Source organism: Ochotona princeps, chromosome 6, assembly GCF_030435755.1.
Source record: "Ochotona princeps isolate mOchPri1 chromosome 6, mOchPri1.hap1, whole genome shotgun sequence".
Lineage (NCBI taxonomy): Eukaryota > Metazoa > Chordata > Mammalia > Lagomorpha > Ochotonidae > Ochotona > Ochotona princeps.
Window position 1 is genome coordinate 73,639,175 of NC_080837.1, and position 25,247 is coordinate 73,664,421.

At 44.3% G+C, this 25,247-nt stretch overlaps 1 protein-coding gene across 1 annotated transcript in view; it reads right to left on the minus strand.

The window, feature by feature from the left end:
- Positions 1 to 25,247, minus strand: part of ARMH4 (armadillo like helical domain containing 4) — a 139,458-nt gene that overhangs the window by 28,777 nt on the left and 85,434 nt on the right. The window lies entirely within an intron of this gene.

The following is a 25,247-nucleotide window of genomic DNA, read 5'->3' on the forward strand; positions in this document are numbered from 1 at the left end:
TAGCAAACTCGTGCAAGAATCAGGTCTGGGATCATCTCAGATGAAGTTTCTTTGGAGATCCCTCCAACTGAACTGCTGATCTTAGAACCCCAACCACGAAGAGACTGTCAGCCAGTGGACTCGGAATAGGTTTCATTGCGATTGGAACTGAGAAATTGGCAGCAATCCAGAACTGATCAACTATCAAAACTGTTTGAGCAGGACCCTCGGAGCTCACTTCCCGTTGGGGATCTGGGACGGGTGGGAGGCTGGGTGGGGCTTTTCCCTTTGTTTCTCCCCTGACCCCAGATATAGGGGAAAATGATAATATTAGTGTGGAAACAATGGTATTACCCATTTTCACCCTGTAGCCCTTGACCCTTTGTACCCTAATAAACTAAGTAAGATTAAAAAAAAAAGCTGGGGCTAAGGGCATGCCTGGCTGGGCTAGGCTGCAAAACCCACCTGTGTCAGGGTAGAGAATGGATCAAGCTAGGTTGGGCCACAGCACCCATTGGAACACAAGAGAACCAGATCTGTGGGCAGACTCTGTAAGGGATTTGTGAGCTCACCTCTGCGGAACTGCAACATCCACCAGTCTGCACAAGAGCTTGGGATTAGGGCAGGGGTGGTGATGAGCCAAGCCAAGCTGGATGGTGGAAATCACCAACACTCACAGGAAAGGGGCTGGGAGGAAGCCAGACTGAGCAAGGTTGTAGCATTCACCAGCACATGCAAAAGCCAGGACTGAGGGCAGACCATGCCAAGCAGGGCCATAGCACCTGCCAAAATATGTGAGATCTGGGGCTGGGAGTGGGCATAGTAGGTGAACTTGGGGAACTCCCCTGCCAGGACGCAGCTCCTGTTGGGGAGCACAAGAGGTGGAGCTGGGGGATGAGCCAAGCCATGTAGTGCTTCAGCACTTGTTGGAATGTATCTATGTATACAGCCCACTTGGTGGGCTCTATCTATGGGCAGACCACCCTGGGTCAGGCCACAGTACTTGCTGGCAAATGCAAGAGCCAGGACAGGGTATGGACTATGCCAGGGCTAGGCCGCAATACCCTCCAATGAAAGCTGAGACTAAAGGTAGGCCATGCTAGGCTAAGCCAAAGCACTTGCCAGTATGTGCAAGATTTGGGCTGAGAATGGGCATGGTAGGGGAACTTTGAGGACCCGCCCCTGCTTGGCTGCAGCTCCCACTGGTGAGCATGAGAGCCAGGGTTAGAGGTGGACCAGCTGGGCAAAGCAACAGCATCTGTCAGCATGTGTGTAGGCTGGGTCTGGGGGTGTGCCAGACTGGGCTAGACCCCAGCCTACTGGCACTGCTGAGAGTCAGAATGAGTACAGGAAGGGCTAGACTAGACCATGGCACCCACTGGCTCACATGTAAACTATGTATGCCGATGGGTCAGGCTGGATGTAGCACCCATCAGTGAGAGCATGGAAAGGTTGTGGACTAGTCAGGCTAGGCCACAGTACCTACAGGTGAGTGCCAGGACTATGGAGTAGGTCAGCTCAGGCTGGCCACAGCACCCACGGGCACACACAAGATCTGGGGCTGGGAGCAAGTCTGTTAGGGGAAGTTTTTAGGAACTCCTCTGTTAGGATGCAGCTCCCATTGGTGAGCTTGAGAATGGGGCTGAGGATAGGCCAGGCCAGGCAGGGCTGCAGCATCTGTAAGCATACGTGTGGGCCAGGTCTGGGGGTGGGCTGGGCTGAGCCAGTCCACAGTACATGCCAGCACATGCAAGAGCCAGGACAGGGAGCAGGCCAGGACAAGTTTGGGCCACAATACCCACCAGTTCACATGAGGGTTAGCACTGGGTGTGGCCAGGTTGGGATAGGCTGCTGCACCCATTTGCAAGAACTAGCACTGGGAATGGGCCAAGCTAAACCAGGCTGCAGCAGCAAATGCAGAGACTAGGGACACGTTGTGCTAGAATGGGTCATAATACCCACAAGACCCAGCGGTTGGGAGCAGTCCTGTTAGGGGAACTTTGGGAACTCCTCTGCTGGGCTGCTGCTTCCACTGGTGAGTATGACAGCTGGAACTAGGGATGAGCTGGTTCTGGCAGGGCTGCAGCACCTGTCAGTTGGCAGTGGGCTCAGACTAAGGTCGAGCCAGGCTGGTCTAGGCTGCCACACCCACGGGCAAGTGCTGGAACTGGGTGCGAATCATGTCAGGCCGGACCACAGTACACCTTAGCAAGCACAAGATCTTGGACTGAGAGCAAGCCTGGTAGGGGAACTGTGGACATTCACTCTGATAGGTTGCTGTTCCCACTGGTGAGCATGAGAGCCAGGGCTGGGGGCCAGTCAAGCTGGACCAGGCAGCAGCACCTGCCAGCACATGTGTGGGCCAGGTCTGGGGTGGGTAAGGCTGGGCTGAGCTACAGCATCATGGGCGTGCACAAGAGCCAGATGGGATGCAAGACAGGACAGGCTGGGTTAGGCCTTAGCACATGCCAGCGCAAGCCAAAACCACAACTAGGGGCAGGCTTTGTGGGGGTTTTGGGCAGTTGCCCTGACTAGGTCACCGCACTCACTGGTATGTGTGAGAACCAAGCCTGTGGCAGGTGCCTGTAGTACCCATAGGTTCTCATGAGACATAGAGCTGAGACCAAAACTGACCATGCAGCTGCATCCATCATTTAGTGTGTCGGTTAGTATGACTGACAAACCAAACCTAATTCTGCACTGACTGGTGTACACAAATGTCAGATCTGAGGTTTGACAGGTGAGGTATCTCAGGTCATTCCCTAACTTAAAACCTGGCTACAGGAAAAAAATCACAACATATATGGTCCCCACCATGGAGTACATGTGCCAGGACTGGGCCTCCTCAGTTGCTGATGCCTGTGCAGGAACAGCATGCCCAGATGCACACAGGGGACATGACAGCCTGCTCATCCAGACCAGAAGAGGACCTCAAGTGCCTCATCAGAGCATGGAAATCAGTTCTCCTGGCCAAGCTTTGCAGCAAGAGTCTGGGCCTGTGGATGCGATAAGGTGGACTTGGTCAGCCAGCAGACTTTGGGAAGATTTTCTCAACCCTGTGCAGTGAAACCAATGATGTATCAGACAATCAAAACCACTCAACTAACACTATCAGAATACTCTTCCCCATATCAGGGTCTCTAAGGCATCATCAAAGGACTGTCCCTCCTTCCTCCGGGTGTTGATGTAGTTCGACAGTAAGTAGCCTCCTCCCCACCTCCTCTACAAACACAGGAGGAAAAAAAAGAGCTAAAACATTTTTCCCCATCTACCTTCCTCCATACTTCAACCCTCTTCACCCTAATCGGAGGCCATATGGGCGTACATCCCAATTCTTATCACAAATAATCATCATTATCATAATAAAAGCAACCAAAGGAAATGCTGGAAAGCAATAATGTGTTAATGACCTTGAAGGAGGTGATGTTTTCAGGAATGCACAGTTTTTCCCCAAAACACATCAAGTTGCATATACTAAGAATGTACAGTTCATTACATGTCCCAAAAAAAGACATCCAAGCATCACAATACTCCAAGGCAGAATTTTTCTACCATCTAAATAGACTTCAAATTTCTCCTTACTTCTACTGACAGTTAGGGACAAGCATAAGGGTCTTGAAGACCCCAGTAGAATAGCAGGTGCCTAATCCAGGCCCCACCTCCACCCCAACCCAATCACAACTCCTTACACAAGCTTTTCCCATGCTCCCTGGGAGCAGCTGTTCAACTACATGGGGAGTGAAGCTAATACCATTTCTACATCTCATAGTCATGTCAGACCCCCTGAAGGGGCTTGAGATGCTACCCCTCTCAGCTGCTGTGTTTATTTAGGCTCCTTCACACTGGAGTGTTTGTTTCTTTGTGTGATTTGTAATTTTTCCTGCGAGCTCATTTTACAGTGGACGTTGTTTTTCCCTCGGGAAACATGGACACTCTGCATTGCAGTGCATCGGTTCTTGTTTGCCTATGCTAAGCATATCATGAGTTGTACCCATTTAAAGGGGGCTGAGGCTGACTTCTGAGTTGGAGGAATTGTCATCTGTCACTGAGAACCCCAGGGGAAAAAATGCTCTGTGGATGTTTTCCTGGCTTTTGGGTGGGGGACATGGGTAGCTTCCAGATCATCTTTCCCTGAGCAGGTAGCTTTCCAATGATGCATTCTTTGTGGAGAAGCCTTGGTTCCTGCCCCTGCCCAACACTAGTCCAGGCATGTTTCTGGGTTCCGTGGTGTTGTGAAACTCCATCCCACGTCCCAGGATCTGCACTTGATGCGATGCCCCCACCTCAGGTCCCATACCTTCAGTGTAAGAGGCTGCTGCTCAAGCTTCAAGCTGCCTCCCTGGCACTGACGGATTTCCTTTCGAGATCAGTTTGCATACTTGAAAACTTTATTGTAATTCACCTGGCACTCTCCCTGTGTTTGTAGCAGAAGATGGAAATCTACCATCATGCAACCTGTTATGTTGCTGAAACTGTAAACCCAGGCTCAACTTTTAAACAGCTGTTGTTTTAATTTGAAGGAGTTGGAGACTGAGAGATAAGAGAGACAGGCAGATCTTCCAAGGGTTGGCGCATGCCCCATATGGCCACAACAGCTGTGGCTGGGCCAGGTCAAAGCCAGGAGTCAAGAGCTTCTTCCAGGTCTTGAGTGGCAAGTGTTTAGGCACATGGGTCTTCTTCAGCTTTTACTCAAGCCATTGGCAAGGAAGTAGAGACATTGGCGTGGAGCTAGATTGGAAGTGGTGCAGCCAGGACATGAATCAGCACTCGTACATGATGCCAGCATTGCAGAAGAGGGCATTACCAGCCATGCCGCCACATCAACCTTAAATAATGTGTTTTTGTGGTTTTTCTTACTTACTGAGATTAGCATTTTATTCACCTAACGTGAAATGTGTGTTTCAATGACATATTTTACATTCAGAATATTACACAACTATCACTTCCATCTAATTCTGAAATATTTTAATCATGCCCCAAGGCACCTCAGGCCCATGAGCAGGTGTTCTCCATTGTCCCTTCCCCAGTCCCTGGCAATCACTAACCTTCTTTCTGACTGTGGACACACTTACCTTGACATTTCACATAAGTGGAATCCTACACTATGGGACCTTCTGTGTCTTACTTTACTCAGCATAATATTATCAGGCTTATTCACCTTGCAGCAGTCATACAAACGGCCCATGAGCATATAAGAAGATAACACCATTAGTTATTAACAAAATGCAAATCAAAATCCCAGTGAGATACCACCTAACATCAAAGAGGAAAGTCACTTATCTAAAAAAGCAGAAAACCGCAAGAGATGGCAAGGATGAGGATAAATTGGATCCCCTCAAACACCATTAGTGGAACTGCAAAACTGTACATCTACTGTGAAAAATAATTTAGTTATCCTTCAAAAAGTTACATATTAAATTAGCATGTAACCCAGCAGTTCCACTCTTAGGAATATACCCAAAGGAACTGAATAGAAGTCCTCAAAGGAATACTCTTACAGCAATGTTTGTACAGCACCAAGCGTAATACTCAAAAAGAGAAAATAAACTAAGCATCCACAACTGATAAATGGACAAAGTCTAGCACAGACCTACACTGCTGTATCATATTGGCATAAACAGGAATGAAGCAGGGGCCAACATAATAGCTCAACTGCCTAATCTTTCACCTGTAACAACCAGCATCCCGGGCCCGGCGGCGTGGCCTAGTGGCTAAAGTCCTCGCCTTGAACACCCCGGGATCCCATATGGGCGCCGGTTCTAATCCCAGCAGCTCCACTTCCCATCCAGCTCCCTGCCTGTGGCCTGGGAGAACAGTCGAGGACAGCCCAATGCATTGGGACACTGCACCCGCGTGGGAGACCTGGAAGAGGTTCCAGGTTCCCGGCATCGGATCGGCGCAGCACCGGCCCGTTGTGGCTCACTTGGGGAGTGAATCATCGGATGGAAGATTTTCCTCTCTGTCTCTCCTCCTCTCTCTGTATATCTAACTTTGTAATAAAAAAATAAATCTTTAAAAAAAAAAAAAAAAAAAAGAACCAGCATCCCATATGGGCACCAGTTCATGTCCCAGTTGCTCCACTTCCCATCCAATAAGCCTTGGGCCTCTGTACCTGCATGGAAGACTCAAAAGAAGCTCCTGGCTTCAGACTGGCTCAGCTCTGGTTGTTACGGCCATTTAGGGAATGAATTAGTGCATGAAAGATCACTCTGTCTCTCCTCTCCATAAATCTACTTTTCCAATAAAAAATAAATCAGTAACTTTTTTAAAAAGTACTTTTACCTGCTACAACACAGATGAACACTAAAAGCATGACAGTAGAAGGTGATAATGCTAAAGGAGGGAAGAGGGGGTAATGAAGCTATGGAGGATCTCCTGGAAGCTGTGTGGATCACCCCAGAGCAGGACAGGCCATGCTCACATATGTGATCCACGGGTTCGCAGCTCCATGTACCATCCTGCTGTATGTACTCTCCACCACAGCAAATACATTACAGTCAAGATAGCCTGCCTGGACAGCTAGGAAAAGGTGATACTGTTGAAACAAGATCCGATTTAACCTATGTACTTCTCTGAGGCGATCCTAAAAACATACAGAGTCAACTGCTGCACTAAACAAAGGAACCAGAAGCAAAGTCAACAGCTTGCATTTCTTTTTTTTCCCCTACTTTTTGCCACAGCAAAATACAAATAACCTAAGGCTTTCAATCTTAGCCACCTTGAGTGTACAGCTTGGTACACTCACCACCATCACCCGTCTTCAGAGCTCCTTGCATCTCATCAAACTGAAACTCCATTCCCACTCATTCACGTCCCTCCATGTCCATGCCTTTACGTTCCTCACACAGTCGAATCACACAGCAATTCTCTTTTCATGACCAGTCTCTTTGATTTAGCATGTTGTCCTCTATCTTATCCCTGTTGTAGCATGTGTCAGAAGGCAGAAAAATACTCCATTTTACATGTACACTACATTTTGCTTAGCATAATTCCACTGAGGAGCCCCTAGAGTTGCTTCTGCATTTTAGCTACTGTGGATAAATGCTGTAATGAACATGACTGTACAAATAGCTCTTATTGACCCTGCTTTCAATTCTTCTGGGTGTACACCCAGAAGTGGGAATACATTTATGATCTGATACACTTTCATTCAATTAGAAGAGGAATTTAGCAACATAACAAACATTTATTGGGTGTATAATAGGTATCAGTACTGCTCCAGAAAATATCTATAAAGCCATGAATATTTATGACTTAAAATGAAGACCACAATTACACTTAAAAGGGGGGGGGGAAGAGAAACTGAAGAGAAACTGAATTGTACTTTTTTAGCAGACATAATTAAATCCCAAACCTCCGAGCATCGATTAGATACTAGAAATAAACCTGATTATCCCACAAGCTCATTTCCATATAAACACTTTTATGAGTTGCCTAACTGTGCACAGCCCTGAATCAGCCCTCAGCCGAAGTGGATTTGCTTTTACCTAATAACAAACAAACCTTGAACCCATTTACAAGTTTCTTATGAAGAAGCAGAAAGAGATCTTTCATTTAATTGGCAAAATAACCATGTGCATTATTAATGAAAAGTTTGTTTTCTTCTTAATGCAGAAGCCTAAATACGCCATGAATGCTGTCCAAGTTACAAATGCACTTTGGAAAAACCTAACCAAACAACAGCCACTTTCTCCATGGGCCAAAACTACAGAGAAATGTTCCTCCAGGGTTTTTCCAAGGTTTTATGTTTATGCGAAAGAATCTGCAGTAGACTTCAGCAACTAACACAGGGGAGACGTTTTTCCAAAAGTTTGACTCAATGTACAACAGGATAACCAGCTGGAAATCAAGACCCAGCAATCTGCACAGGGCAAATAAGGAAATCTCCAACAGAAACCCAACAAGAATAACTTGAGTAGCCCTCCCCAAAGCTTTCTCCCACTCTACACTTCCAAACTAGGCTGTCAGGCTTTGTCTCTTACTACCACAAGAGTTTCTTATTCCTTTCCAGTGTTTTGGAAAGGCCACCTGATCACATCACTGTCAGCTGGAGACCCCTTCGGAATCTCCTACTGCCCAGAGGGAACCGTCTGAACTTTACACCGGGCTTGCAAGGCCTTGGATGATGCCAGTTCTTACAGCTAGCTGAGTGTGCCTCTCCTCCAAACTTTCACAGCTATTCTCGTTTTATCTGAAATTTTTATTTTTAAAATGATGTGTTTATAACTGCACATATTTTTTACCTACATTGTGATGATACACGCACACCAAGTATGAGCTGACCAGAGTAACCTGTCTCCACCTTCTCTTTCTCCCAACTCATACCTATTCACCTTTTAGACCCAACGTAAAGTTCCTTTCTCACAAGAGTCTTCTCTGGCTTCTATACTGCATCTTTCTTCTGGGAAACCACAGCGTCCTGTCTGTATGGTTAATGTTATGTACCACACTACTATGCAAAAAAAGCATCCTGTTTCATAACTGCTGCTGCTTTCACTGATTTGAACTCTCTAAAACAGTGATGTATCTGTTTTACTGGTGGTCATAGCTCCCGCATTATACACTCCTTAGCAGAAAGGGGACAGTATTTACTGACTTAATGAATCATCTTCCACAATAATATACAATTATTCTCATGAGGCCTAAGTTATTGCTAGGAGCTAGATCAACAATAAATCTATTGCAACAATGCTACCTGCCTGAGGGGTTTTGTGGTATGGATCCCTCTGTCTATCAGATAGATGATGGGCCGCTGCTTGGGATACTTTTTAGAAAAGCAAAAGGTAACCACAATGCTAAAGAAACAATTACATTCAGATTCCATTAAGTTTCAATTTATGATACAACAGTCAATGTCTTTTTTTTCCCTCTTATTAAATAAGATCTAGTGGCAAATCTAACAATTACCATGATTCTAAAATAATGATAAGAATAAATTACATTTTGAGAATTCTGTGACCACCATAAGGTGACAATCAAAATATGTATAATACAGAGGTACTGCAAAAGCCTATTTTTAGAACTCCAGATCAAAAGCTGGTTGATTTGGGTGTGAGTTTGAAATCCGGGCACAGCATGGTTGCCTAGCAGCTAAAGTTCTTGCCTTGCACATGCCGGGATCCCACTTCCCATCCAGCTGCCTGCTGTGCCCTAGGAAAGCAGTCGAGGACAACCCAAAGCCTTGGGACACTGCACCTTCAAAAGGGACCCAGAAGAAGCTCCTGACTCCTGGCTTCGGATTGGCTCAGCTCTGGCCATTGTGGTCACTTGGGGAGTGACTCAACGAATGGAAGATCTTCCTCTCTCTCTCCTCATCTCTGTATATCTGACTTTCTAATAAAAATAAAATAAATCTTAAAAAACGTTTGAAATCCATGCACAGTTTTTCCTAACGCATTTTCCATGAATTTTCTGAAGACCCCTCACATGCATGGATTAAAAAAAATGTACCAAAATAAGCTCAGCCTTTACTTTCATTTTCCACAAACCTCCCTAAGTACTTTCATATTTATTGGTCTCAAAGCCATACTTACTGCTGTTATTACTTTGGCTACTTCCTACACTCAAGTTTGGACAAAATACTGAAGTTCAGTTAGGAGTTAGTGAGAGTAACGATGCAATGTTTGCCATCCTAAGGCACAAGCCCTAGATATCCTGTGATAGGCAGGCAACGCCCTGTTTCTCTCACGTGCGGTCAGAAGCAGGTGCGACCAACATGCCTGGATCCACCACTTCCTCTGTGTGGTGCCCCTGCTTCCCCTGGACTGTTCCAGGCCTTGATGAGTATGGCAAGGACCTGAGTGAGTAACCCCATGCCTGTGGGACAGAGGAATTCTCTGCAGCTGTGGCTCGAGAACTCAACACTGTACCTGGCCCAAACGATCTGAGGGCTGAGCTCCCACCTGAGTGCTTCCCTAGCCAGGCCTTCTGCCTTCGCCCCTTCTTGTGCAACAGCCAGACTGGCACTGCAGCCTGCAGGCTCCCAAAGCCTACTCCTGTCCCCTCTCTTTCTCCTTTCCAGGGGCCTCTCTCTGTAAAGCTTGCAAGAGTCATCCCATCTTGGTTCTGCTTCTCAGAGGACCTAAACTAACACAATCTCTTTTGATTAAGGAAAAGAGAACATCTTTTTTGTCTGAGTTTATTCAGACCTGATTACTCTGAAGATATGTGGACAGCCTACATTTGTAACACTCTACCATCTAATTCCAGAAAAAGACATTGCAGAGAATTTTTTCATAAAATAGAAAACTCTTTCCCATTAACTCTAGGTCATCTGAAGAAGAACCACGGGGGTGGAAAAAAGGATCACGGGGGTAGGAAGAAAGGCCTCAGTGGTGGGAAAAGGACCACAGGGTTGGGTATTGGGCCTAACACTTCAGAGGCCACCGAAATGATGACATCCCATATCAAAGTGCCTGGGTTCGAGTCCCCACTCCGCTCTCAATTCCAGCTTCCTGCTAATTCACAACCTGGGGAGCAATGGTGACAGCTCAGGTAGCCGGGTCCTGGCTGCCCTTGTAGGAGACCCAGGCTGAGTTTCTGGCTCCCACACATTCAGTCTGGCTCAACCCTCAGCTGTTGGAAATATCTGAGGAGTAAACCAGCAAAGGGAAGATACTCTGTTTTTCTCTCTTTCTCTCTTTATCAAACATGTAGATAGGAATTATAGAAGGACCACAAAGCATTAGGCCCAAGGATTAATCTCCCTGAGGAGATAACAAAGGCTTCTTAAGGAGTCTGGAACTAAAAGAAGCTGGCTGAGACCCACAACCAGCACTAAAAATGCTTACCCAGGATCCCTAAGCTATATTGAGCCAGTTCAGCAAGATGTCCTACTACTCATTCCTGAGAGCCCTCTGACCCCACAGTTAGAAATGAATGCATCCTGGGGCTTGTGCTGACACACATTGGGTAAATCTGTGGCACCAACTGCTCCATTTCCCATCCAGTCCCCTGCTAATGCCCCTGGGAAAGCAATGAAGAATGGCCCAAGTGCTTGGCTACTGCACTCACATAGGAGACCCAGAAGAAGCACCTGGCTCCTGGCTTTGGACTGACCCAGCTTCAGCCATTGTAGCCATTTGGGGACTGAACCAACAGACAATCTCTCTCTGTCCCTCCTTTTCTAACACTGCCTTTCAAAAATAATAATAACATAAAATAAAATCACTGAAGGCATCAGAAGTCCTCACAAGCAATTACAGAAATTAGTATAATAGATAGCTTGCTGTAATACAGAACCACAGAGATGCTACTAAGCAAAAGGAGATCAGCACAAGTGAATTTGAACAGGGAAAGCGGAGGAAGGTTATTCATAGCACACAGCATTTCCCTTCCCTGTGTCCTTTCCAAAGGGTTTCAGCAACATGAGAGCCAGCAGAAGGAGCAAAACGAAACAATAGAAGTAAGCAGAGGAATCAAGAACAGAAGAAGCTCTAAACGAAGTCTAAGGTCCAGCAGACTGGCAGAGCTGAGAGGGAAACATGTTCGCAGCATCCCTTGCTGAAACCTGCAACCCATTAAGCTGGTACAGTGGTGCCATTTCAGAGGTTCCTTAGACAGAAATGCCACGTGTGGTACACCATGAGCTACAGCAGTTGTTACGGGCCTCCCCAGAGATCTGTGGGGATCAGTTTTTGAAGAAAGAATCCATTCAGAACGCCAAGTTCCCTGTGTTCCCTTAGGTGACCCAGTGTCACAGGCTGACAAGTCCTCCCAAAGACAAGTGATTTCATCAGAATTGAACTTAACGTGGTCCTAATGACATATATTGAAATGGCGTCATACTGCACAAGCAACGGATGTCCTTATACGAAGATGAAGAGAACAAGAGACATGGAGAGCAGCACACACAAGGACACATGCCATGTGAGGGTGTGCAATCCCCAAGCCAGGGAACACCAAGGATGGGAGGCAGCAGGCAGAAGCCAGGAAGGTGGCGTGAGGGGAACCTCCAAAAGGAATCAACCTGCTGACACCCTGATCTTGCCTTCTTGCCACTTGACCAATGTGAGAATAAAGTCCTATATTTGAAGCCACCTGGTCATGGTACTTGGTTTTGGCGCTCCAAGCATCATAACAGATAAGCACAGGGCTCCCAGCCATAAACAGCTCCCTATCCTCGTCACCTCTGTATTCACCAAATTATTGATTTCTAAGTCTCACAGGGATGTTCCAGGTCTGGCAGTTTGACTGCAGCTGGACATCCGCCAGCTCTTCTGGACACTGGGTCTCTGGGGCACCAATCCACCTGCTGGTGCGCTCTCATGATGTCCTCTCCTTGTTTACAGGAGCAATTTGTATGTCAAAGTGATCGGCTTCAATTGTGGCCTCAACAGATGACAAGGGAATTGTACTTTCTTCCAAAAACACTGATGAAAATGGTCTCATTAATTCTCATGACTCCCTTGTGCAGTAAGAAAGGAGCAAGGACCATTATCTCAATTCAGAGGATGAAGACCCTGCATGTGAGGACTCTAACTCTCACGGAGGAACACAGAGAGGTCATCTCCTCCAAAAAGACCCAAACCTGCCACTTAATGAAAACACCGCACAACTCAGCAGTCCAGCTCTGGAACAAAGCCCAAGTGTCTGCACTTGTAACAAATTTCCAAGGACTTTCTGGTTTTGAATAAACTGTTTAGCACAATTCATGAACTGAAATTTTAGAATCACAGAATATTCTAGCCTTTTTTCAAGTCTGAGAAATATACATACAGAGCCCTTTCACGAGTTAAAAGTTAACAAGTAACAGGCTCTCTGGTGCTAGCAAATTACTTCTATTATAATATTATCTAAATAAATATAATTTAAGCCTAGCTAATAATCCTAAATCCTGAGGCATGCATTGCAACACAGTGGCTTAAGCAGCTGTCTATAATGTCAGCATCCCATATGCATGCTCACTCGAGTTCTCACAGCTCCACATCCAACCCAGCTCTCTGCCAATGTGCCTGGGAATATACTGAAAGATGGTACAAGAGCTTGGGCACCTACACCCATATGGGAGATCTGGATCAAGTTCCAGGTTTCTGCCCGGCCCAGCCCCAGCTGTTGTAGCCATTTGAGGAGTGAACCAGTAGATGGAAGATTTCTCTCTCTCTCTCTCTCTCTCTCTCTCTTCTTTTCTAACTGTACCTTTAAAAATAAACAAATAAATATTTTTTTAAAAATCCCCAAGTCTGATAGCTCTTATATATGGCGATGAAACCAAAAGAAATTCACTAAACAGAGAATCTCAACTAAAAACCAACATTTATTCATTTTGATGCCATTCTTCACAACACATGTGCTACAGAACTGGTCCCAACAGTGTCGCTGACCCAGACCACACCTGCTGGAGGCGACTCCATCCCTCCGCTCTTCTCTACAGCAGCCTTCATGCAGCTGGTCTCAGTGTCATGACCTTCACCACAGCAGAATGTGAAGGTAACACAACACAAATGATGCAAATGCAGGATTCCCAACTATATTGCATATTCAGCTACAAGGAGCCAAACAAGTGATCTAAAATGGGCTTACCCTGACCTGTTTCCATCTTCTAAATTCGAGCACAACACTTAAATGTGCTCAGAGGAAGCCTTTGGACTCCTTCAAGAAACACTGAACTAATCCATCTTCCCTATATCTGATAAAATCAGAATTCAGCAATGATGATATAAAAATCAAAAAGGCCACAGAGTGATGTAAGAAAAGGCAAGGATCATTTTCTCACACCTTACAGTTTTGTTCATGGGGTAAGTGGACATGGAGACAGCACGGCAGGAACTGAAACCAACAGATGGAACAATTTTCTGGACTCCAACAAGACCATGGAAAACATGAGAGACTTCATAATGAGCAGTCAGCCCCGGCCTAGACATTTCAAGGACTCAGACAATCTGTGCCAACCCCCAAACAGCTGGAGGTGCTCAACTTCACTTAGCTTCAAAGAATCCTGCAGCTGCAAATACCCTTTATACCCCCTGCTACAAGTAGCCTTGAACCTGGTCCTCAGTGGAGCACCTGCTGAGTTTCTAACTAAACCTGTGTCTCCCAATATGCATGACCTTTCTGTACCCAAACAAAAAATTGTCCAGGCTTTTATGTCAACCTAAAAAGTGATTTTTTTGGTTTACTGCGAAAGTTTCTAATCTGTCAGTAACGGTTAACACATAAAGTGCCTAATAGGTGGCAAATAGTATTCCAAGGGCTTCATATGGATAAACACTCTGCACAACAACAGGTTAAAACAGGTACAACCATTTATCTTCATTGTGCAGATGAGAGAACTGGGGCAAGAGTGGTTGGCAATGAATCCAAGATCGCACAGCTTGTAAGTAGCAGACCTAGGGCTTGAGTCAAGTCCAGTCTGTGCTCTCCCTCCAGAACTACCTACAACGTTCGACTGGGGTTTTTGCATTCCAAGATTTAGGGTAGAATCTAACTTCTCTCCACCCCCTAGTAAGCAGAAAATAGAGGCAACTGACCCAGGCTGGCAGATGTCACACGAATTGGGGGCTTGGGTGAAAGGGGAGAAGCTTATGGTTGGACGTCAAAAAGAAAAAAAAAATCAAGAAAACCAGACACACAAGCCGTTCTGAAGCAAAGCAAGGGGCAGAGCTGAGAAATGTCCTCTACGCAGAAAAGGAAAATGCCTGAAGCTTTGGCATGGCATGGAGGAAGCCACCAACTGTGTTCCTGCAGATTCCTGCAAACAGGAACTCCAGTTGATTGGGTATGGACTCACACATGGTGCCCAAGACGACCGGTCTCGAGAGAGGAAAAGGGAGACCCTGGAACCTCAAAGGACTTAACGTCACAAAGGTCGGGACAGAAACCACCAACCATCCCCTTCTCAAAGGGAACTGTGTCACCAGTCAGGCATATGAGTGAACTTGGCTCAATTTCCTTCTTCCATTCTAAAAGTACAAAGAAGTCAAGCTGCGGACTGAACCACAAAGCAAGGAGGATAAATGGTGGTGCTACTTGGATGAAGCTTTTCCAAATGCTCACTTGGGTATAATTAGAAGGAAGTTATCTAAAAGCAAACTGGGATTGTGTGGTGGAGACATCTCTGCAATACTGACCAACACAGCTTTCTCCTGCCCTTCAAATCCATGAGCATTCACCTTGGCCGTCAGCACTTTCTGCCTGTCTGCTTCTGGAAAGAGCTTGGCACTTATAATAATAGAAGAGCAATTTTTTTAGAAAGGAACAACAACCACAAAAAAAAAAAGGAAAATGTCAGAAATAAGAAGAATGGAAAAGGAAAAATATGTGGGAGAATAAGTGGCAAAACATAAAATATCAGCAACATACAACAGACAAAGGGAAGCAGAGAAACATAATCTTTGCAAATGGCTAACAGTGAGCAAGAAAGGAGGAAGTCAGTCAAATACAGCCAGGAAGTGCTTTATACCCTTAATTAAACCTTTTATTTCACAAATAAGAAAACCAACTGCTGGAATTTTGATCAAAATACAATTAAATCTCACTAATGATAGAGAAAAATCCCTAGCAAGATCAAATGATGCACCTGTATCTGAACCACCAAAAAAAATCATCACCACAGACACATTCTTCTTCAAAGCACCTCTTTCCTGACCTGCGTCATCCTTCAGTCCTCTATGTAACACCTGTGGCACCAAACATACCAATGTAGTTTAGGTGGAAAGTGAAAAACACAAGGGTAGAACCAGAACAACTCATTTTTTTTTTTAGCCCAGCCCATTTACATTTTTTTTTTAAGATTTATTTTGTTTTTATTACAAAGTCAGATATACTGAGAGGAGGAGAGAGAGAGAGGAAGTGGAGCTGCCGGGATTAGAACCAGCGGCCATATGGGATCAAGGCAAGGACCTTAGCCACTAGGCCACACTGCCGAGCCCCCAGCCCATTTACATTAAGTTCTCTCTGTTGTTTCAATTCAGCTGCTGATTCAGCTTCTGTAACTGTAACTTGCTGCCAATGAGATAAAGCTAGGAACAGGACTCTGCTCCTGCCTTCAAGGGGTTTATAATCTCACAGGGAAACCCACAAAAGAATTAATCAAAGTCAAGTGGTTGAGTGCCTTTGACAGTCACAGCTAAGAAGGTTGTCACATCAAAACACGAAAGAAGGCATTCATCAAGGGCCCATTCTTTTTTTACTACTACAGAAACTCAAGGGAAAAAAACCTACCTCACTCCCAGGAGTTTGAAAATGAATGACATGAGTATGCCATAGAATAAGCTCACTCTTCTAAACAACAGACACCTCTACTATGCTCCCCTCCCCTCCAAAATACCCATACTTGAGGTTTTTGTAAAGTCTAAACTATGGGATTCTGATCCTGAATTCCAGTTTAGTGTGGCTATGAGCATGACTTAACTGGTAAAGGCTTCTTTCTCCATCAAGGTTCTCATAAGGTGAATGCAAGCAGTTGACTCCAATCTGGGCTTTACAGTCATTTGCCTACAGAGCACATCTCAGGTCCTATGGCATGACATCCACCTGCTACCTGACGTCTTCAAGTGCAGCACTGCCCAAGGGTGACCTTTGGGTTCTGTTCCACTAGTACAACAGGCTATCTAATCCTCAAACGCAGCTGTAAGGAAGAGGGAGGGGCAAGGGAATCCTTCCCATGAATCATCACGTGCTGGAGGAGACCTTTCAGCTGCCTCACTCACACACAGACATTCTATTCCTCTAGGCCCACTCAGGATGGTGCTTTCCTTTCTGTCAGCCCATCCGACCTGGTGATTGCCAGTAAGCAAATTTATCACCCGTGTGAGCACCTGCATTTTCCCACAGGGAGCAATCAATCCATCAAGGCAGAACTAAGAACAGGAACAGACTAGCAGCATATGACTGCGCCTGGAACAGTAAGCCTGGCATGTAGAGCAAGCTGCCCAGTTATGAAGGAGAGCTAAGCTGTTTACTCAGTCTTGCCTTGTCTCGGAGTTTATCTCATTCTCCCATTTTTAAAAAAATCTGTCTTGGTTTTAATTTTGGTTTAAAAAATAAGGACGTAACATTCACATAAAATTTACCATCAAACAAAAAAGAAAAATATCTAAACCATAACAATTTTAGCTGAACAGTTCAATTGTGTTAAGTATATTCACATTTTAATGCAGTCATGAATTAAAACTCAACTCTGCACCTATTAAACAACCTGTTTCTCTTTTCCACTTCTTTCAATCCCTGGGGGGAAAAATCCTGTTTGTCAAGTAGAGCAATGTGTCTAGCAATAATCTCCTCCATGTCACAAAGATATCAACCTTAGCGGACCTTACGTCACACACAGGAATGAAAGGCATTAATTGAAGATAATATTATAAAGAAATAAAGGATTCTTTATTATTTTTTGTATACTAAAAAGTCAGGCAGCTTCTCTGGGGAATACAGCTATAAAATATCCAAAGATCTATTTGAGAAAGTCACTAAAACTAATACTTATTCCTATGCTCCTGACAATAACCATCAGTGATGTAAAACCTGTGGCAACCTGGCAGGTCAAAGTGTGGTTTGAATTGAGGCGTGGAAGGGTGGTGGTGGGACACTTGATAAATTCTGAAAATGCCAACTCGCCCTCAAACAGCCTCCTCTGCAGCAAAGATCCATCCACTGGCAACAGGATCAGTACTCTGGGTTGTATTTGGCCAAAATCTAACAGGTGCCACCAACCTTGGATGTAAGAGCCACAGTTACATGAAGATTGCACTTGTTCTAATGGCCGCACAACTGTCCACTCCCAAACTAAAGAATGTCCAGCTAATGCAATCCCTAGCCCATCTAAAACTACAAAAGTGATAATTTAGCAAAAGAAAACTACTTAAATAACCAATGTATTCATATAGAGAACCTTCATAGACTAGAAACAATTCTTTATCCCCACCATACCTTTTGATATCATGAGCCTTGTACATTTTCAGACCAAAGTATTAAAACTGGATTTGATTTCTACTTTCTTGAACTAAACTTGTCTCCAACACCTCTACCTCCCGCAGTTCCCTGGGGTATCCAACTGATACAAGTTAACCCTGGTTCATGCCTTTCCCTGGCTGAGCTTTACATACGCCACTCTTTCATTAACATTCTAGTAAATAACTAAACACAGAGAAAGAAAGAGAAAACTCCAGGATATTCTAAGCCTGAATGTTAGGAACACTTTAAAACCTCTTTATATTGAGACCACCACCAGGATTCTGATCTACTCCAAGGCTCTGTACCATGCATCTCTCCCCGTCCACATTTTTCTGACCTTACTCCAGGACCTGATCACGTCCCACTAAGGTTACAACCCACTGGCCCAGCATTTAAAGTTCTGCTTCACTGGACCTACCAAGCTTTACACCTTCCCAGATACAAACACTGTGCTCCACTAAGATCAGAAAAGTGTGTCCTCATTTCCTATGCCACACTTTTGCTCTTAATTACACCAACTTCCCTATACTGTGTGCCTTGTGGGGCCAGCTTTGTGGTAAGTATTTATTTATATCTTAGGCTATTCTCAAAACAACCCTCCTGAATGGAGTTCACTGAGAGCATGTCGGTTTCGAACGCATTTCACAAACACCTGACATGAACGACTACTTGACTTCTGAGCTCCTGATCAATGCATTTGTAGACCTCTTTGTCTCTTGCTCCATCTTGGAGCAATCTTTCCACAGGCTCCCAAAACATCACATGCTCTGCATGTCTCTGGTGGTTGCTCCTCAGTCTCCTAGTGGGGTCTGATCTACCTGACGTGTTTTAATTGTTAAAGTTCCTCAGGGTTCAATCCCAGGGTTCAATTCCCCTTCTTCTAAACCCATATTCTATTGTATTTTCAGCAACTCCCCTGGCATCAGTGTCCATCCAACACTGACTGCCAGATGTAGACCCAAGCCCACCTTTCCTCCAGGTCGCAGTCATTTCTCTCCTTTGGGGTCTCTCATTGACCCAAAATCCCACATACCCAAAACTGAACTGACGATCTCTTCCTGTAGCTCTCACATTCTAGCCAGTTCTTTTCCATTTCAGTAATGACATGGCTACCCACCTGCTGCAGCAACCAAACACTTCCGTTTCGATCCTTGCCAGATCAGATTAGCCACCAAGACCTCGAACTAGCTCCTAAATTACTCTTGAATCCATCTGCCTTCTTATTGTCCAGTCCTTTTGACACACTCCTCAATGGCTTCCCTGTGTCTGTCACTGTATCTCCTTCTTTCCATATCTACTCCTCATGCAGCATTCCCTGCAAAGCATCCTGAAGCCAGAGCAAGGCCCCGAAAAGTCACAGAGCACCTGAGAATAGGTGCTGCTCTAATCTTCTCCAAATGCTAATCCATATCATTCTCGGGCCACTTCCGGCTAACAGCATGAAATCCCAAATCCTTAACTGGCCAACAAGATCTCACAGGGTTTATCAGTTCTACTGCACTGCCTGATGGCTCGAGCTCTAACAACCTTGTTTCGAGTCTCCAAGTGCTTCCTGCCACCAACACTGATAAATCTGTTCCCTTTGCCTGAACTGTTCCTGCCTCAGCAACGCTCTCTTTTCTCCTTCTCTGCATGTTTTAGTTCAAAAACCCATTTCCCCAGAGCAACTTTGGATCAGAACCTCTGCTTAAAGACCTCCAGCCACCCAATCTTATTCTTTATGGCACCTAGAATTGAAAGGTCAGTGGGGGCCTGATTAATATCTAATCCCTTCCCTCCCACTAAAATGGGGTCATCAGGGAAGCAATCACTGTGTTGGGGAGCCTGCTGGGCTGTGGCGTTGAGCGCTGAGTGATGTGCACCTGAGTTTTTCGGAGGATGGTTTCTGGGCGCCACACTCATAGCAGTCACATCACCATCCTATTATGACAGCAATGTAGGACTCCATGTCATATTTTCTGGTTTTCTGTTCTATACAGTATTTATAAATATGTTATGATGCGATAAAGTTTAAGCTCCAGAGAGCCAAAAATATTTAGCTTCTTAGAGATGGAATGTGGAGAAACTTAGACAGTGTTGTTAATGCCTCCCAAAAGTTTATTCTGTTCTTCTCCCCGTTTTAAACAGATGGAAACTAAGACACAGACAAACAGAATAACTGTACAAGGCTACTAAATAAACACAGAAGCCAATAATCAACCTTGACCTACCAAATCCAGAGCTGGTGGTCATGTAGAGCATATGTGAAAATACATATTTTTAAATCACATTGTGATACTAATAATAGAAGCTTAAAACGCATTATATATTGAGAAAGTAGGCAAGAACTGCCAACTCATGAACCACAAGAAAGCCAGCCTGCAAATCCATCTGAGAAGTGGAGGACAGAGCTAAACAAGTTTGGCGAGAACAATCACACAAGCTCCCACATCACCTCTCAAGGAAGAAGGATAGCACACATACTCAACGGAATTAGCAAGGTCACTTTGCACACTTCTCAGTTTCTGTATTGGCTAAATAAGTCATGTGATGGCTTTGAAACTACATCAAAATATGAACTGAAGAGTTACCTATCTGCAAGGTTATATTATAGGGCTTTCTGACTACATGACATCCAATGAGATTCTTTTTCCTAAAGCAATGACATGGGAATGTCATATGGCAGTAAAGCTCCCAATGCCCGCAGTAGCACACAAAAAATTGCACTTGATAGGTTAAGCACAACATAAAAAATTTATACACAAAATTGCTCTTGCCTCACCACTTAAGTTCTTAATTTTACTTTTAAAAACTTATTTAGGGCCCGGCGTGATAGCGTAGCGGCTAAAGTCCTCACCTTGAACATGCCAGGATCCCACATGGGTGCCAGTTCTAATCCCGGCAGCTCCACTTCCCATCCAGCTCTCTGCTTGTGGCCTGGGAAAGCAGTCGAGGATGGCCCAAAGCCTTGGGACCATGCACCCACGTGGGAGACCCAGAAGAAGCTCTAGGCTCCTGGCTTTGGATTGGCTCAGCTTCAGCCATTGCAGTCACTTGGGGAGTGAATCATCGGACGGAACATCTTCCTCTCTGAATTCCCTCCTCTCTGTATATCTGTCTTTCCAGTAAAAATAAATAAATAAATAAATAAATAAATAAATAAATATTTGAAAGAATGACATAGAGGAGGGATGAGAAAGAGAAAATCTTTCATCTACTGGTTTGCTTCCCAGATGGCACATGCAAAACCAGGAGCCAGGAGCCTTCCCAGTATCCAGGTATTTGGATGCAGGGGCCCAAGCAGTTGGGCCATCTTCCACTGCTTCCCCAGGCACGTCAGCCAAGTTGAACTGGCAGAAGAGCAACCAGGACTTGAATCAGCACCCACATGGAACGCCAGTACCACAGGCAGGGGCTTTACAGACTAAACCACAGTGCCAGTGCCAAGTCCACTGAAATCAAGCATGGCATCTGTCCCCACCCACACTGGGGTAGGCCATGGAGTCGCTTCTCCCTAGGATCTGGATTCCAACAGTTGACAAGTTTGCTAAAAGAAGAAAGTGATGTTGCTTCATGCGCTCACGCTCAACAGCTACAGTGGCTGCCCAGCTGTGAGGACTACTCAAGCCATTTGCTCATGCACACGTAAGGAGCCCTCACTAAGGAGAGGAAATAAAAACACCAAGAAAATATCCCCAATTGGATCCTGTAGGGAGCCACATTTCCTCTTACGTATTAAACAGTTAGACTTTGTAACCATTCACTTATCAGATTGTTTTAAAAGGCTTAGGAAGTACACAAACGTTTGTCTAACTCACTGGAGAAAGAGAGATGAAATAAACAAGGCTCTTTCCTGGATTTCTGGATCTCCCAGCATTAAAAGGTGCAAAAGGGCTGTTGTCCTGGTGCAGCACGTTAAGCCACTACCCGCAATGCCAGCATCCGTATTAGAGCACTGGTTCAAACCCCAAATACTCTGACTCTAATCCAGCTCCCTGCTAATGTGCCAGGCAAATCAGCAGAAGACGGCCCAGGTCCTTGGGCCCCTGGCACCCATTTGGGAGGCACAAATGGAGTTTCTGGCTCTGGTTTCAGCTTGTCTCAGTCCCTACCATCACAGCGATTTGGGAAGTGAACCAATAGATGGAATCAGTCTCTTACTCTCACTCTCTCTGGCCCCAAATAAACAAATCCTTTTTAAAAGGAATGTAGTTGACATTGTGAAACAGCAGATGAAATGCCCACTTGTGATGCCAGCATTCCAAATGGCTGCCAGTCCCAGAACTAGTGTTATACTGTTGATCCCACTCCCTGCTAAAGAACCCAGGAAAGCGCCAAGGATGAGCCAAGTGCTTGAGCCCCTGCACTCACACAGGAGATCCAGAAGAAGCTCCTGGCTCCCAGATGCAGCCTGATATGGTCCTGGCCCGAGTAGTTATTCAGGGAGTGAGTCAGTGGATGGAAGATGCTCGTTTTCTCTTTTTCTGTCTCCCTTCCTCTCTCTTAACTCTGCCTTTCAAGTAAACTTTTTAGAAATAAATATTTTTTAAATAAAAGTATCACAGAGGCTAATAACCAACATCAGGCAACATAAATCACCTCACATTTGATCAACTAGTAGCAAAGAATCTTTTGCTGTTGTTTTTGAAATAACATATTTCCAATTTACATTACAGTCAAGATTTCAATGCTTCACCAAGTAAGTTTAACAGGTAGAACGCAAAAACAAATAAATAAATAAATCCCTTATTTAATGAGGACATTGGCAAGGGTTATCAGTGAAAATCAAGTGGAAAGATGACCACTTCACCCAACACAGTAAATTTTAAAGTTATCACAGATCATTAAAACTAAAGTAGTAACATTTTTAATAACTGGTTTCATAAGGTTGTAAACCAAAGACTGAAAAAAAAAACTATTTTGCAGCAGTATTGATAAACAAGCATTTCTTTCTATTTTAGCTTAGTTTCTATATTGCTTTTTTTAAAATTATTTATTATTTAACTTCATTAATTACATTGTATTATGTGACAATTACATAGATACTTGGGTTCTCTCCACCCCTCCCCAAACCCTCCCACCATGGTGGATTCCTCCACCTTGTTGCATAACCACAGCTCAAGTTCAGTTGAGATTCCCCCATTGCAAGCGTATACCAAACATAGAGTCCAGCATCTTATTGTCCAGTCAAGTTCAACGGCTTCTTAGGTATACCCTCTCTGGTCTGAAGACAGAGCCAGCAGAGTATCATCCCAGTCAATTGAAAGCTCCAACATACCATCAGCAAAAATTTACATCATTATGGAATTAATTGACATAGTAATGAGTAACCAATATGTTAAAAGTAAATGCGAGTTCCCAGCCACCTTCTGTGACCACCTCATTGATATTTCAATTTTAGTTTATACACAACATATAACATACATAACATAACATGTTATACATAACATCATATCATCTTCAATTAAGGCAAACATGTGGTATTTAACCTTTTGGGATTGGCTCATTTCCCATAGCATTATGGTTTCCAGTTTGGCCCATTTGGCCACAAAGAACTGCATTTTGTTTTTTTTAATACCTGAGTAGTATTCCATGGAGTAGATGAACCATAGCTTTCTTATCCAATCCTCTGTTGATGGGCATTTTGGCTGCTTCCATGTTTTTGCAATTACTGATTGTGCTGCTATGAGCATAGGAGTGCATGTTGGTTTCTCATAAAACAAGTGTTCTGGATATATTCCTAGGAGTGCTATTGCTGGATCATACGGTATGTTGATTTTGAGTTGTTTGAATGTTCTCCATACTGATTTCCATAGAGGCTGTACAGGCCTGCAGCCCCACCAGCAGTGGAGTAGGGATCCCTTTTCCCCACAACCTCGCCAACAAGTGCTGTTGGTACTTTTATTCATGTGGGCCAGTCTTACTGGCGTTAGGTGGTACCTCATTGATGTTTTAATTTGGATTTCCCTTATTGCCAGGGAACTTGAGTATTTTTTCATATGTTTATTTGCCATTTGGGTTTGTTCCTTTGTGAAGTGTTTGCCCATTTCCCGTGCCCATTTCTTGAGTGGCTTGTTTGTTTTGACATTTTGGTTGTTTTGTAGCTCTTTGTATATTCTGGAGATCAGCCCTCTATCACCTATGTCGTGTGCGAAGATCTTCTCCCATTCTGTGGGTTGCCTTTTTACTTTGTTGATTGTTTCTCTAGCTGTACAGAAGCTTCTGTACAGCTGTACTGAAGTAGAGATTGAATCAGTGATTAAAGACCTCCCAACAAAGAAAAGCCCAGGCCCAGACGGCTTCACTACAGAATTCTACAAAACATTCCGAACAGAACTGACCCCAATCCTCTACAAACTCTTCAAAACAATAGAAAAAGAGGCAACCCTTCCAAACTCATTCTATGAAGCCAACATTACCTTAATCCCAAAACCTTTCTGGTAGAGTGGCAGGGTACAAAATTAATGAACAAAAATCAACAGCCATAGTGTATGCGAACAGCCCCAAGATGGAAAAAGACTTAACCAGCAAGATACCATTCAAAATAACAGAGAAAAGTATGAAATATCTGGGAATAAATCTAACCAAAAATGTAGGAGACTTATTTGAAGAAAACTACAAACTACTTAAAAAAGAAATTGAACAAGACCTCAAAAGATGGAGTAACATCCCATGCTCCTGGATAGGTAAAATCAATATCATTAAAATGTCTATACTGCCAAAAGCAATATATACATTCAACGCAATCCCAATCAAATTGCCCAAAACATTCTTCATGGAACTGGAAACAATGATCCAAAGGTTCATCCGGAAACACAAAAAACCATGGATAGCTAGAACCATCCTGAAGAACAGGAAGTTAGCAGGGGGAATCACAGTTCCAGACCTCTGGACATACTATAGGGCAGTGGTTATCAAAACTGCCTGGTACTGGCACAAAGATAGAGAGGAAGATCAATGGAGCAGAATAGAAACACCAGAAGGAAACCCACACAGATACAGCCAAATAATCTTTGACAAAAAGACAAACGACAATCCAGGCAAATGGGAAGGTCTGTTCAACAAATGCTGTTGGGACAACTGGTTAATAGCCTGCAGAAACAAAAAGATAGATCCACATCTCTCACCATACACTAAGATCAGATCTAAATGGATAACAGATCTAAACCTACATCCAGAAACCTTCAAACTTTTGGAAGAAAATGTTGGAAACACACTGCAACACTTAGGGGTAGGCCCTCACTTCCTAAAAAAGACTCCAAATACAGTAGAAATCAAGAACAAAATAAACAATTGGGACCTCATCAAACTAAGAAGCTTCTGTATTGCTTTTTTTAATTTAGTTTCCACACACAAGGGAGCACGTGGTATTTGCATTTCTGATTCCGACTATTTACATT